This window comes from Salvelinus namaycush, chromosome 28, assembly GCF_016432855.1.
Source record: "Salvelinus namaycush isolate Seneca chromosome 28, SaNama_1.0, whole genome shotgun sequence".
In the NCBI taxonomy this organism is placed as follows: Eukaryota; Metazoa; Chordata; class Actinopteri; order Salmoniformes; family Salmonidae; genus Salvelinus; species Salvelinus namaycush.
Window position 1 is genome coordinate 9,683,435 of NC_052334.1, and position 15,820 is coordinate 9,699,254.

Sequence of the window (15,820 nt, forward strand, 5' to 3'; positions counted from 1 at the left end):
AGAGGCGAAGGTCGAGAGCCGTGCATCGTCCAAAACACAACCCAACCAAGCCGCACTGCTTCTTGACACAATGCCCACTTAACCCGGAAGCCAGCCACACCAATGTGTCAGAGGAAGCACCGTGCACCAGGCAAGCACTACGCCCGGCCTGCCACAGGAGACACTAGTGCGCGATAGGACAAGGACATCCCTGCCGGCCAAACCCTCCCCTAACCCTGACGACGCTGGGCCAATTGTGCGCCGCCCCATAGGTCTCCTGAACTCGAACCCAGAATCTCTAGTGGCACAGCTAGCACTGCGATGCCCGGTGTTGTTTGATGCCAGAAACCACTTTACAAAATCAAATAATTATTCACATACCATTATTACAGAGAATCAGACAAATGATGCTACCCTCTGCCTATTGGCTACTCTGCTTATTCAAGTATGTCTCCAAGTAAAACACTGCCCCTTTAAGACAAAAAAAGCTCTTTATCTGACTTGCTTTTCAAAGATGTCTAGAAATGCACACATTTTGTGCTCTTGTAGGAAGCAATCACTCCCCCATTGCTGACTACAAATGATCTATAAATGGGCGAGTAACTCACTAACTACCAAAGGATATGAACAGATGAACAAATGTGCACACGTGGCTACATGTAGCTCTGGCTTTGATCTAAAAACAAGCACATCTACTGACGACCGCTCATGCTGTAAACACAGTCCAGATCAAAGTGAATGGCACAGATCCATATATGGCAATGGTCTATTTGCATATAGGCCTACTGCAGCTCTTGTTGGTTATGGCACACCGGTCTGTGTAGAGTATGGGCCAGAGCCGTGCCTGTCAATAGAATCCTAGTCCGATGTGTTCTGCCTACAACAAAATCTCTTGCATAGTTAGTTTTGCATACTAAGTCTTGCATAGTTAGTTTTGTTTCGGTATGTTGCATTGAAAGTGACCAATATTGTCTTGATTCGATCACAATTCCCACAGTAAAGGGAAACGTTTATATTGTTAACTAACGGGGAAAACTCTAGCAGTTCAATCTCGTGCTTCTCTGGGCAGAACATTGCCTGTAGCTCTAGAGTCGATGTCCACACCCCCGCAGAAATTGATTTAGCATAATAAAAAAATCCCCATCAAAATCCGTCAGTTTTAATCCACTGATGGCTGATCCACCTTCCGCATCCGCGGTGGAAAGGTGGCAGAGCTAGAGCGGTGTTTGTCAGACCATGAGATATTCCGAAAATCGGTCTTCTTACAAAAACCTCTGTTGCATCCGAAAGGAAAGATGAGACTCTCATGGACATGATGGTGTTCTCCGTTTTGCTCTATGACCCCCACAAGCATCACGGGACTCGTCTGAATTCGGTACAGCCGATCTGCCAACTCCTGTCCAAACAGTTTGGGCTACACACTAACATGACACCTCAATGGAAAGGAGAGTCTCTCACAAACACCTACATGTCGGTTGTTTTGCTCTCGGTGCCCACAAACCTCACAAGACAAGTCTGAAGGTAGCCGGGTACCGGTTTAAAAATGAATGGAGGTATACTCTGAGTATACAAAACATTAAGGACACCTGCTCTATCCATGACATACTGACCAGGTGAATCCAGGTGAAAGCTATGATCACTTATTGATGTCACTTGTTAAATCCACTTCAATCAATGAAAGGGAGGAGACAAGTTAAAGAAGGATTTTTAAGCCTTAAGACAATTGAGACATGGATTGTGTATTTGTGCCATTGAGAGGGTGAATGGGAAAGACAAAATATTTAAATACCTTTGAACAGGGTATGGTAGTAGGTGCCAGGCTGACCGGTTTGTGTCAAGAACTGCAACTCTGCTGGGTTTTTAACGCTCTACAGTTTCCCATGTGTATCAAGGTCCACCATCCAAGGGACATCCAGCCAACTTAAAGGGGGGTTGCAACTCAATATTAGGAAGGTGTTCTTAATGTTTTGTAGACTCACAGTGATTTAGCCTAAAATAAAGGGTTAAATAGGCTACATGTAAAAAAAAAAAAAAAATGTAAATAGTTTCCTGATCTCTCAGATTTAGGACAGACACTTCAGAACAAACTTCAAAATTCAATGTTTCATAAAAAAAATATATAATATATATATATCATATATTTTTGCGATAACTTAATTAAGAGGTCCTAAAATTCCAAATTAAATAGCTAAATGATCCTTGGTAGGACCATCTTAAAACAAATCCATATGTTACCCCCCCATCGATCCCCCACCCCACCCGCTTAAGGATTAAACATACAGTTGAAGTCGGAAGTTTAAATGTATTTGGCTAAGGTGTATGTAAACTCAGTTTTTCACAATTCCTGCCATTTAATCCTAGTAAAAACTCCCTGTCTTAGGTCAGTTAGGATCACCACTTTATTTTAAGAATGTGTAATGTCAGAATAATAGTAGAGAGAATGATTTATTTCAGCTTTTATTTCATTCATCACATTCCCAGTGGGTCAGAAGTTTACATACACTCAATTAGTATTTGGTAGCATTGCCTTTAAATTGTTTAACTTGGGTCAAACGTTTCAGGTAGCCTTCCACAAGCTTCCCACAATAAGTTGGGTGAATTTTGGCCCATTCCTATTGACAGAGCTGGTGTAACTGAGTCAGGATTGTTGGCCTCCTTGCTCTCACACGCTTTTTCAGTTCTGCCTAAACATTTTCTATAGGATTGAGGTCAGGGCTTTGTGATGGCCACTCCAATACCTTGACTTTGTTGTCCTTAAGCCATTTTGCCACAACATTGGAAGTATGCTTGGGGTCCTTGTCCATTTGGAAGACCCATTTGCGACCAAGCTTTAACTTCCTGACTGATGTCTTGAGATGTTGCTTCAATATATCCACATAATTTTCCTCCCTCATGATGCTATCTATTTTGTGAAGTACACCAGTCCCTCCTGCAGCAAAGCACCCCCACAACATGATGCTGCCACCCCCGTTCTTCACGGTTGGGATGGTGTTCTTCGGCTTGCAAGCTTCCCCCTTTTTCCTCCAAACATAACGATGGTCATTATGGACAAACAGTTCTATTTTTGTTTCATCAGACCAGAGGACATTTCTCCAAAAAGTACGATCTTTGTCCCCATGTGCAGTTGCAAACCGTAGTCTGGCTTTTTTATGGTGGTTTTGGAGCAGTGGCTTCGTCCTTGCTGAGCGGCCTTTCAGGTTATGTCGATATAGGACTCATTTTACTGTGGATATACATACTTTGTACCTGTTTCCTCCAGCATCTTCACACAGTCCTTTGCTGTTGTTCTGGGATTGATTTGCACTTTTCGCACCAAAGTACGTTCATCTCTAGGAGACAGAACACGTCTCCTTCCTGAGCGGTATGACGGCTGCGTGGTCCCATGGTGTTTATACTTGCGTACTGTTGTTTGTACAGATGAACGTGGTACCTTCAGGCGTTTGAAAATTGCTCCCAAGGATGAACCAGACTTGTAGAGGTCTACAATTTTTTTTCTGAGGTCTTAGCTGATTTCTTTTGATTTTCCCAGGATGTCAAGCAAAGAGGCACTGAATTTGAAGGTAGGCCTTGAAATACATCCACAGGTACACCTCCAATTGATTCAAATAGTGTCAATTAGCCTATCAGAAGCTTCTAAAGCCATGACATCATTTTCTGGAATTTTCCAAGCTGTTTAAAGGCACAGTCAACTTAGTGTATGTAAACTTCTGACCAACTGGAATTGTGATACAGTGAATTATACGTGAAATAATCTGTCTGTAAACAATTGTTGGAAAAATTACATGCACAAAGTAGATGTCCTAACCGACTTGCCAAAACTATAGTTTGTTAACAAGAAATTTGTGGAGTGGTTGAAAAATGAGTTTTAATGACTCCAACTTAAGTGTATGTAAACTTCCGACTTCAGCTGTACACATATCCATGATGTTGTAACTTACTCAACAGTATGTTCTTATTGAAGTTGATTGTTGCAGTTCTCATGTTTATTTGTATAGTCAACAATGTTTTACATCTGACCACAATCAATGAATCAGTACATAGTGGAGTGTCTGTAGGTCTGCTGTATGCTGAAGTGGAGCATTGTAGTGTCTGAATGAGGACTCACTGGGAGCAGAGTAGTTGAGGTGACATTTCTGAAGGGGGCGGGGCCGGGTGTTGGTGTGTTCCGATTAGATCTGAGCGACAGGCAGCTATAGGGTTGTATACATTTGGCACAAAACGAAAGAAAACAGACTGAAACAGGGAGGGGCTACCTGAACTTGTCCAATAAGAAACGCTCATTTTCCTTTTGCGTTGAAAAATGTTTTGCTACGGTGTGCCTCCTAATGAAAATTGAGAGGAGGGGAGGGAGCGCACCCCCACCACACTGAAATGCGTCTATAGCTGCCATTTAAAGTCACCAGCACACGACAGGAATGTCGGGCCCCTGCGCACAGAAAATATGTACTAGACGCGTCTACTTTATTTTTAAAACACTCAACGGGCTGACGGGAATGAAGAATGAGCGTGCTGTGTGCGCGGCCGCAAGTTTTACAACCCCTTTCCCCACCTTTCCCGCTCTGGCTCTCCAAGACCGTTCCATCCAGGAGTCCACTGCCGTGACCAGGACCCGTCTAGTGATTCCATGGGATTATTAATGTGGTTTTAATTTGAGGGAAATAAAAAGGTGTATATTTTCCTGAAGGATTATATCAAGCATAGGTGAGTGTTGGATAGGAAAAGTTTCATGCAAATTCACACTGGTGAAGTCTCCATTCTTTAAAACAAATGATGGGAAATATGGTTACAGATGTTAGTGAGAATCTGCGTTTTTAAATATATTGTTTGACATGGTGGTGGAATATTAGTGAGAATATTTTCTGAAAGTAGACACCAGTGGCTAATTTTGTTTACCACCTGTTGTCCCTCAATGCAAAACTTGTTGAAGGACATTAATTTCCATTCAAATACCGCGATGGATAAACTGTTGTAGCCTACCTAACCTTGTATTTCTTGTTAATTATTCTGACACAAGCGTATATTAGTATCACTTCTAACTTTGAAAGGCCTTCCTTGAAAGACCTTCATTCGGTAGGCTAGGCGGGTGTAAGGTGAACTTTGAGTGCGCGCGCTATGGGGGGCTATAACGGTCTCGATGCAGACATTGGTCGCGTCGCTCGCAGATCATTATTCTCTGTAGTGTTATCGGTTACATACATTTGAGAGAGAGATTAATACAATATTATCTTAAAGTTGTTGTCTGCTGGGCAGGAGGATATACTTTACTATTTAATCCTCTTCATCAATCCCCTTTGGTACTTTAACATGAGGCCACAGAGAGCGCTCTCCACGTCAAGCTGTGTCCTTGGCACATAGCCTAAAATAATAGAATAGAATAATGCAATTTGGTTGCAGCAAAATGCACACAGACTGGGCATGTTGTTCTCCTCTCTCCACTAGGAGGATGGCACTGTTGTATCATCATATTGCTTACATTCTGCACTCTACATGAGTGGGAGACAATATTGGGGCAAAAAAAACTTTTCATATCAAGTTAACCTAATAGGGAAGGTCCAGGGCACTCAGTCCCTCTCTCCATCTCCCTCTCTCCATCTCACTCTCTCCCTTACTTCTCTCTTACCTCCTTTCTCTCTCTTCATCCTTTCACTGTCCTCTCTCTCTCCTCACCCTTTCACTGTCCTCTCTCTCTCCTCATCCTTTCACAGTTATCTGTCTCTCTCTCTCTCTGTCTCTGCCAAACAAACATAAAGCAGTGTCACTACAGCTTCCTGAAATCAGTGAATGAAAACAGCCGTGTGGTGTACCAGCCTTTGGTTTAGAATAATAGTGAAATTAGGTGAACAGCTTACCGAGTTCCCCTTAAAGGGAGAAATGTGAGCATGCCATGGAGCCTTTCCAGCAGTCTAGGATTTGTCCCAAATTGCACCCTATTCCTTATTAAGTGCACTACTTTTGACCATAAGGCTTTGGTCAGAATTAGTGCACTATAGGACATAGGGTGCCATTTAGGACGCAAACTTACTGTAAACACACTCCAGGAATAGTTTACTATCGATCCCCTTTCTCCCTTTCCTCTTCCCTATAACCTCTACCAAGATCAAACTCATCCATTATGGCGCTCCAAACCAGGTTTAGGATTACCAATGTAGTAGGCTACACATTGTGTGTAGTAGTGATATGTGATACTGTCATGTTTATGTCCCATAGATTAAGGTTAAACTCAATATTATTATTAAGGTCATTCTATTATATTTCTATTAGGGACAGTTCTAAATTGGGGGGGGGGGGGGGGGGGGGGGGGGGGGGGGGTCCTAGTCCAAAATAGGGGAGGGTTATCAAACTTTTGTTGTTGCTTTGAGTGTTTTTTTATTGGTCACAGGGCAGGATATACATTATTTATATTCGCCATTTTGCAAGTTTGGACACACCTACTCATTTAAGGGTTTTTCTTTATTTTTACTATTTTCCACATTATCGAATAATAGTGAAGACATCAACAATAGGAAATCACATATATGGAATCATGTAGTAAACAAAAAAGTGTTAAACAAATCAAATAATATTTTATATTTGAGATTCTTCAAAGTAGCAACCCTTTGCCGTGATGAAAGCTTTGCACACGCTTGGCATTCTCTCAACCAACTTCATCTGGAATTATTTTCTCAACCAGCTTCACCTGGAATGCGTTTCCAATAGTCTTGAAGGAGTTCCCACATATGCTGAGCACTTGTTGGATGCTTTTCCTTGACGCTGCAGTTCAACTCATCCCAAAGCATCTCAATTGGGTTGAGGTCAGGTGATTGTGGAGGCCAGGTCATCAGATGCAGCACTCCATTACTCTCCATCTTGGTCAAATAACCCTTACATAGCCTGGAGGTGTGTTAGGTCATTTTCCTGTTGAAAAACAAATGATTGTCCCACTAAGCGCAAACCAGATGGGATGGTGTATCGCTGCAGAATGCTGTCGTAGCCATGCTGGTTAAGTGTGTTTTGAATTTGAAATGAATCAATGATAATGTCACCAGCAAAGCACCTCCACACCATCACACCTCATCCTCCATGCTTCACGTTGGGAACCACACATGTGGAGATCATCTGTTCACCTACTCTGCATCTCACAAAGACACGGCAGTTGGAACCATACACCTCAAATTTGGACTCATCAGACCAAAGGTCAGATTTCCACCAGTCTAATGTCCATTGCTCGTGTTTCTTGGCCCAAGCAAATCTCTTCTTCTTATTGGGGTTCTTTAGTAGTGGTTTCTTTGCAGCAAATCAACAGTGAAGGCCTGATTCACACAGTCTCCTCTGAACAGTTGATGTTGAGATGTGTCTGTTACTTGAACTCTGTAAAGCATTTATTTGGGCTGCAATTTCTGAGGCTGGTAACTCTAATGAACTGGTAACTCTAACTCTGGGTCTTTCCTGTGGCGGTCCTCATGAGAGCCAGTTTCATCATAGCGCTTGATGGTTTTTGCGACTGCACATGAAGAAACGTTCAAAGTTCTTGAAATTTTCTAGATTGACTGACCTTCATGTCTTAAAGTAACGATGGACTGTCATTTCTCTTTGGTTATTTGACCTGTTCTTGCCATAATATGGACTTGGTCTTTTACCAAATAGAGCTATCTTCTGTATACCATCCTTACCTTGTCACAACTCAACTGATTGGCTCAAACACATTAAGAAGGAAATAAATTCCACAAATGAACTTTTAACAAGGCACACCTATTAATTGAAATGCATTCCAGGTGACTACCTCATGAAGCTGTATGAGAGAATGCCAAGAGTGTGCAAAGCTGTCATCAAGGCAAAGGGTGGCTACTTAGAAGAATTTCAAATATATTTTGATTTGTTTCACACTTTTTTGATTACTACATGATTCCATATGTGCTATTTCATAGTTTTGATGTCTTCCCAATTATTCTACAATGTAGAAAATAGTAAAAATAAAGAAAAGCCCTTGAATGAGCAGGTGTGTCCAAACTTTTGACTGGTACTCTATATAATGTCTTCCATATAGCCACATTTCCTCATCTGATTGCATGCTCCTCTCCTACCTAGGTGTTTTGGTACTTCCCTTATGCACTACGCTTTTCCGCCCGCTTACTATACCACAGGTCAATATAGTCTACCAGTCAACTGTCTATCCTGCCCTCTATCCATAGTGACAATAGTGGTCAGTGGATCGTTTGTCCAGGTCTGCTATAGGTTAACTAGCAATCATACCATACATAGAATCATTCAAATCTTCACAAATGTTCAATATAAATCCACAAGATAGAGGAATATCTAACAGGCAGTGGAGAGGCCAGGTGCGTCATTACGCATGGAAGAACAGTGAAGACATGCAGCTCAAAAAGCTTCCCTATTGATTTTGTTTAGGGACAATAAAATTATCCTACCGAGACTAGTTTACGACACCACAATCCAATTAATAATTACATTATTGTTTTCAAGTAAGTACAATTGAGTAAACTTCAGTGAAAATGTAATCTGAATAATGACACAAAAGCCCTGTTATTTGAAAGTTTAATTCCATTCATTCCATTTGGATTAGTTGTGGGTGTACTCTGGACAGATTACAGAAAGGCACAGTAGCAGGCCAGTCTGGCTGTAGTTTTGCTTCTGATACTGATGCGTTGTCTGTTGCCGATCATCATTCTCCCAAGTCGTCCTATGTAGTGTGGCCACATAGGCCTATGCTCCCAGCTGGCCCAGTTATTCAGGAAAGCTTAACACACATTCTGCCTCCTTTCCGATCAGATCGGCTATTCCTCGACCTAGAACCTAACGCTTCAATATAGCCTAAATATTTGTCATTTAAGTTTTAAAATGTATTACCTTTAATGTGTGGCATAAACACAACTAGTCACCATGTTTTAATCTGATTAAGCTCCTTCAATAGTCTCTTGTAGGCTACCTGCTGACCTTCTCCACTCTAATATACAGTAATTCCAGCATTCAAACTACGCAACCGCCATTCGATTAATGGAAAGAGACATCTGTTACAAAACACTCAGAAGTTTAATGACATTCGGATATTGTCAAACCAAGCCTTCACTACTAAATAGGGAGGGATGTATTTTCTGTTTGTTGAGATTGACATACAAATTGGGTCCCAAAACTTTGGGGAAGGGGGTGATTTTTGGACCAGCCCCCCTTCCCCACGGTCTGTCATAGATCATCTCTAGATTATTTGAGCTGTTTGAAAAGAAGGACGATACATTCTGTTCTATCAGAAATACCATGCCACTTCGTCTTTCTGCTCATACATTTCACTGACTTGTAGTAGTGTAAATGATATATATACGTACTGTAAGTATACAGTGTAGTGTTGTCTCTGTCTATGTGGTAGGTCCAGTTCTGTGGTAGGTCTAGTTGTGTGGTAGGTCTAGTTGTGTGGTAGGTCTAGTTGTGGTAGGTCTAGTTGTGTGGTACAGTAGGTCCAGTTGTGTGGTAGGTCCAGTTGTGTGGTAGGTCTAGTTCTGTGGTAGGTCTAGTTGTGTGGTAGGTCTAGTTGTGTGGTAGGTCTAGTTGTGTGGTAGGTCTAGTTGTGTGGTACAGTAGGTCCAGTTGTGTGGTAGGTCCAGTTGTGTGGTAGGTCTAGTTCTGTGGTAGGTCTAGTTGTGTGGTAGGTCTAGTTGTGTGGTAGGTCTAGTTGTGGTAGATCTAGTTGTGTGGTAGGTCTAGTTGTGTGGTAGGTCTAGTTGTGTGGTAGGTCTAGTTGTGTGGTAGGTCTAGTTGTGTGGTACAGTAGGTCCAGTTGTGTGGTAGGTCCAGTTGTGTGGTAGGTCTAGTTGTGTGGTAGGTCTAGTTGTGTGGTAGGTCTAGTTGTGGTAGGTCTAGTTGTGTGGTACAGTAGGTCCAGTTGTGTGGTAGGTCCAGTTCTGTGGTAGGTCTAGTTGTGTGGTAGGTCTAGTTGTGGTAGGTCTAGTTGTGTGGTACAGTAGGTCCAGTTGTGTGGTAGGTCCAGTTGTGTGGTAGGTCTAGTTGTGTGGTAGGTCTAGTTGTGGTAGATCTAGTTGTGTGGTACAGTAGGTCCAGTTGTGTGGTAGGTCCAGTTGTGTGGTAGGTCTAGTTGTGTGGTAGGTCTAGTTGTGTGGTACAGTAGGTCCAGTTGTGTGTCACCAGGTCCAGTTGTGTGGTAGGTCTAGTTGTGTGGTAGGTCTAGTTGTTTGGTACAGTAGGTCCAGTTGTGTGGTATAGTAGGTCCAGTTGTGTGGTATAGTAGGTCCAGTTGTGTGGTAGGTCTAGTTGTGTGGTAGGTCTAGTTGTTTGGTACAGTAGGTCCAGTTGTGTGGTATAGTAGGTCCAGTTGTGTGGTATAGTAGGTCCAGTTGTGTGGTAGGTCTAGTTGTGTGGTATAGTAGGTCCTGTTGTGTGGTAGGTCTAGTTGTGTGGTAGGTCTAGTTGTGTGGTAGGTCTAGTTGTGTGGTAGGTCTAGTTGTGTGGTAGGTCCAGTTGTGTGGTAGGTCCAGTTGTGTGGTAGGTCTAGTTGTGTGGTACAGTAGGTCTAGTTGTGTGGTAGGTCTAGTTGTGTGGTAGGTCCAGTTGTGTGGTAGGTCTAGTTGTGTGGTACAGTAGGTCTAGTTGTGTGGTATAGTAGGTCCAGTTGTGTGGTACAGTAGGTCCAGTTGTGTGGTATAGTAGGTCTAGTTGTGTGGTACAGTAGGTCCAGTTGTGTGGTATAGTAGGTCCAGTTGTGTGGTACAGTAGGTCCAGTTGTGTGGTAGGTCCATTTCTGTGGTAGGTCTAGTTGTGTGGTAGGTCTAGTTGTGTGGTAGGTCTAGTTGTGTGGTACAGTAGGTCCAGTTGTGTGGTAGGTCCAGTTGTGTGGTAGGTCTAGTTGTGAGGTAGGTCTAGTTGTTTGGTACAGTAGGTCCAGTTGTGTTGTAGGTCCAGTTGTGTGGTACAGTAGGTCTAGTTGTGTGGTACAGTAGGTCCAGTTGTGTGGTAGGTCCAGTTGTGTTGTAGGTCCAGTTGTGTGGTAGGTCTAGTTGTGTGGTATAGTAGGTCCAGTTGTGTGGTAGGTCTAGTTGTGTGGTATAGTAGGTCCAGTTGTGTGGTAGGTCCAGTTGTGTGGTATAGTAGGTCCAGTTGTGTGGTAGGTCTAGTTGTGTGGTAGGTCTAGTTGTGTGGTACAGTAGGTCCAGTTGTGTGGTAGGTCTAGTTGTGTGGTACAGTAGGTCTAGTTGTGTGGTAGGTCTAGTTGTGTGGTAGGTCCAGTTGTGTGGTAGGTCTAGTTGTGTGGTAGGTCTAGTTGTGTGGCACAGTAGGTCCAGTTGTGTGGTACAGTAGGTCCAGTTGTGTGGTAGGTCCAGTTGTGTGGTAGGTCCAGTTGTGTGGTAGGTCTAGTTGTGTGGTAGGTCTAGTTGTGTGGTAGGTCTAGTTGTGTCGTAGGTCTAGTTGTGTGGTACAGTAGGTCCAGTTGTGGGGTAGGTCCAGTTGTGTGGTAGGTCTAGTTGTGTGGTACAGTAGGTCTAGTTGTGTGGTATAGTAGGTCCAGTTGTGTGGTACAGTAGGTCCAGTTGTGTGGTACAGTAGGTCCAGTTGTGTGGTACAGTAGGTCCAGTTGTGTGGTATAGTAGGTCCAGTTGTGTGGTAGGTCTAGTTGTGTGGTACAGTAGGTCTAGTTGTGTGGTAGGTCCAGTTGTGTGGTAGGTCTAGTTGTGTGGTAGGTCTAGTTGTGGGGTAGGTCTAGTTGTGTGGTAGGTCTAGTTGTGTGGTAGGTCCAGTTGTGTGGTACAGTAGGTCTAGTTGTGTCGTAGGTCTAGTTGTGTGGTAGGTCCAGTTGTGTGGTACAGTAGGTCCAGTTGTGTGGTAGGTCTAGTTGTGTGGTAGGTCCAGTTGTGTGGTAGGTCTAGTTGTGTGGTAGATCTAGTTGTGTGGTAGGTCTAGTTGTGTGGTACAGTAGGTCTAGTTGTGTCGTAGGTCCAGTTGTGTGGTAGGTCCAGTTGTGTGGTACAGTAGGTCCAGTTGTGTGGTAGGTCTAGTTGTGTGGTAGGTCCAGTTGTGTGGTAGGTCTAGTTGTGTGGTAGATCTAGTTGTGTGGTAGGTCTAGTTGTGTGGTACAGTAGATCCAGTTGTGTGGTACAGTAGATCCAGTTGTGTGGTACAGTAGGTCTAGTTGTGTCGTAGGTCTAGTTGTGTCGTAGGTCTAGTTGTGTGGTATAGTAGGTCCAGTTGTGTGGTAGGTCTAGTTGTGTGGTAGGTCCAGTTGTGTGGTAGGTCTAGTTGTGTGGTAGATCTAGTTGTGTGGTAGGTCTAGTTGTTTGGTACAGTAGGTCCAGTTGTGTTGTAGGTCCAGTTGTGTGGTATAGTAGGTCCAGTTGTGTGGTATAGTAGGTCCAGTTGTGTGGTAGGTCTAGTTGTGTGGTAGGTCTAGTTGTGTGGTACAGTAGGTCCAGTTGTGTGGTACAGTAGGTCCAGTTGTGTGGTAGGTCTAGTTGTGTGGTAGGTCTAGTTGTGTGGTACAGTAGGTCCAGTTGTGTGGTAGGTCTAGTTGTGTGGTACAGTAGGTCTAGTTGTGTGGTAGGTCTAGTTGTGGGGTAGGTCCAGTTGTGTGGTAGGTCTAGTTGTGTGGTAGGTCTAGTTGTGTGGTAGGTCTAGTTGTGTGGTAGGTCCAGTTGTGTGGTAGGTCTAGTTGTGTGGTAGATCTAGTTGTGTGGTAGGTCTAGTTGTGTGGTACAGTAGATCCAGTTGTGTGGTACAGTAGATCCAGTTGTGTGGTATAGTAGGTCTAGTTGTGTGGTACAGTAGATCCAGTTGTGTGGTACAGTAGATCCAGTTGTGTGGTACAGTAGGTCCAGTTGTGTGGTACAGTAGGTCCAGTTGTGTGGTAGGTCTAGTTGTGTGGTAGGTCTAGTTGTGTGGTACAGTAGATCCAGGTGTGTGGTACAGTAGGTCCAGTTGTGTGGTAGGTCTAGTTGTGTGGTAGGTCTAGTTGTGTGGTATAGTAGGTCCAGTTGTGTGGTAGGTCCAGTTGTGTGGTATAGTAGGTCCAGTTGTGTGGTAGGTCCAGTTGTGTGGTAGGTCCAGTTGTGTGGTATAGTAGGTCCAGTTGTGTGGTATAGTAGGTCCAGTTGTGTGGTACAGTAGGTCCAGTTGTGTGGTAGGTCCAGTTGTGTGGTATAGTAGGTCCAGTTGTGTGGTAGGTCCAGTTGTGTTGTAGGTCCAGTTGTGTGGTATAGTAGGTCCAGTTGTGTGGTAGGTCCAGTTGTGTGGTAGGTCTAGTTGTGTGGTAGGGTAGGTCTAGTTGTGTGGTAGGTCTAGTTGTGTGGTAGGTCTAGTTGTGTGGTAGGTCCAGTCGGTATTAGAGGACAATCTATAGATATTGACAGTCTATCAAATTAGGAATGAGCTCTTAGATCTCAGACTGTCCCCTGAGTTTAGGGGAGGAAGCCTTTAAAAGGTACATAATGGTCAGTCCTGTCAGTTTTTTTTATCCTTCACTTTGATTTGGCTTTTTCTTTAGTAGCTATGTGGCAGTTTCCCTGACACAGGTTGAGCCTATGTGAATTCTCATGCCTTTTTAGTCCAGAACTAGGCTTAATCTGTGTCCTTGGAACATGGTCCAGTGTGTTGGTCTCTACCAGATTTACACCATGCCAAGATGTCACAGACCTCACTCCAGCTGTTTCCGTTACACTTACACACACTGTGTGGGTCGTGAGTCTTCCTAACCACACCCATCTGCCATCTCTCATTTGTCCCTCTCCACTTTCCATACCTCTCAGAAAATACAACCACTCCTCCTCCTTCCTAGACAGTTACTGTGTTTACTCCGGGAAATCATTTCATTTTCATTGCAGCAGATATAGTTATGTAGACATTATAACCTCTGTCTGTGACATTATCTAGAACATTCTGTTCAGACATTGTTAGAGGCTCTTTGGCTCGTTGTTGAGGTGTTTTGTGTTTGATGAAAGCGCCTAATCAGGATTGCACACCCATTTGTCTGAGGGTGACACTGACAGAAACACTGACAGGTGTTTTAGGAATAGTTACAGATGGCTGGCTGTGTTCTCAGATAGTTGCCATGGTTCCTCTGCTCAGTTGTTTTGTGTTTACCTAGAGATATATTACCTTTTGTTTAGGCCTTTATATTTCATACAAATGGAGGTATGATATTTTTGCTAAATATATTCAGATTTCCATCTGTCTGTCTTGGTATTCCTTGACAAGGTTTGATAGAATGCTGAATGATGACATCACTGCTGAATCAGATGTGAAAGAGCAGCACAAGTAGACAGACACTCACATCCACTAGACGGTCTACTGCATCTCAGTGCTCGAGGCGTCACTACAGACCCTGGTTTAAGTCCAGGCTGTATGACAACCGGCCGTGATTGGGAGACCCATAGGGAGGCGCAGAATTGGCCCAGCGTCGTCTGGGTTTGGCCGGGGTAGGCCATCATTGTAAATAAGAATTTGTTCTTAACTGACTTGCCTAGTTAAATGAAGGTAAAATAAAATAATAACAAATAACAGGTCAGAAATATGTGTCCTGTTTAATGACCCTACACTACTGGTTGTCTAGAGAGGAATGTGGCCATTGATTCAGTCTGTCAGGTAGTCAGGTGTCTGCATTGATATTAGTCACCACTAAGATTCTTAGAGCATGTCATGCTCCATGCTCCATGCTCCATGCTCCATGCTCCATGCTCCATGCTCCATGCTCCATGCCATGACGAGTTGTCAGTTTGTCCCAGAAGAAATCGATTGACGTTCTGGATATCATATCCAGTTAGGCCTAGTCTAGTGGCTGTGAGTGTGTGTCTGTGACGTCACATAGCGTAGGGACATGCCTACTCTGTGGGAGCTAGCCCAGGTTGTGTGTTAGATGATAAGGAGATCCTGTGTGCTGTGGTCAGTGGGTGGAGCCAGCATCATGTCTGATAACATCACCCTACACAGGACTGATACAGAGAGGAGGGGGAGGTGGAGGGAGACCTGGGCATGTATTCACAAAGCCTTTCTGAGTAAAAGTGGTGAACTATGATGAGATCCCCCCCTGTTTTTCATTATGGTTTAAAATGCAAAACTGATCCTAGATCAGCCTGACTGACACCACTGTATACTACGTTACCCCAACTAGGGCTCCTTCTCTAAATGGAAAGGAACAGTCATTCTTGTATCTCCTCCAAACCAGAGGTTGACTGTGTAGTGTCAGGTGAGGGGAGAGGTGATGTGCTTTCTCTAACTTTACATCCACAGTGGAAACGATACAGCTACACTCAGAATGATTGGTTATAACTCAAGTTACTTATGCTGGGAGGGGTTTAAATCCTTGAGACACAGTCAGAGGTATATAGTATGTGTGATGTACATGTAACTAACTTTCTCCCAAATCCCCATTGACACCAGTGCATGATGATCTATGGAAAAGTTGAAGTTCCATGTGCATAGCTCTAGTCTGGAGCCAACCTTCTTGTACATATCATATCACTGAGTAGCTACAGCATTCAATAAATTACATTACATTATGACTTTAGTTCTAATATCTGGTGTTTGTGCAGGATAGCAAAACACCAGACGAGGACACTCTCCCATATTCATTGAACTGTACAGACACATCCCTACACATGAAGTTAACCCAGACACACTAGCATTAAACTAGTAGAAACACACAGACTAAAACACATACATTAGCAGTTGAAACGTCGACAGGTCCAGCGAGAGCGGTTTGGTTTGAGCCTATCATTCATCATGTTCCCCAGTAGAGACAGAGAGGGGGGAGAGGGGTGATAAAATAGGCATGCTGCACCAAAATAGAGCTATCTTAGTGGTTAACCTTCACCCGCCATTCCACACACGCACACATACACACACAGGCATG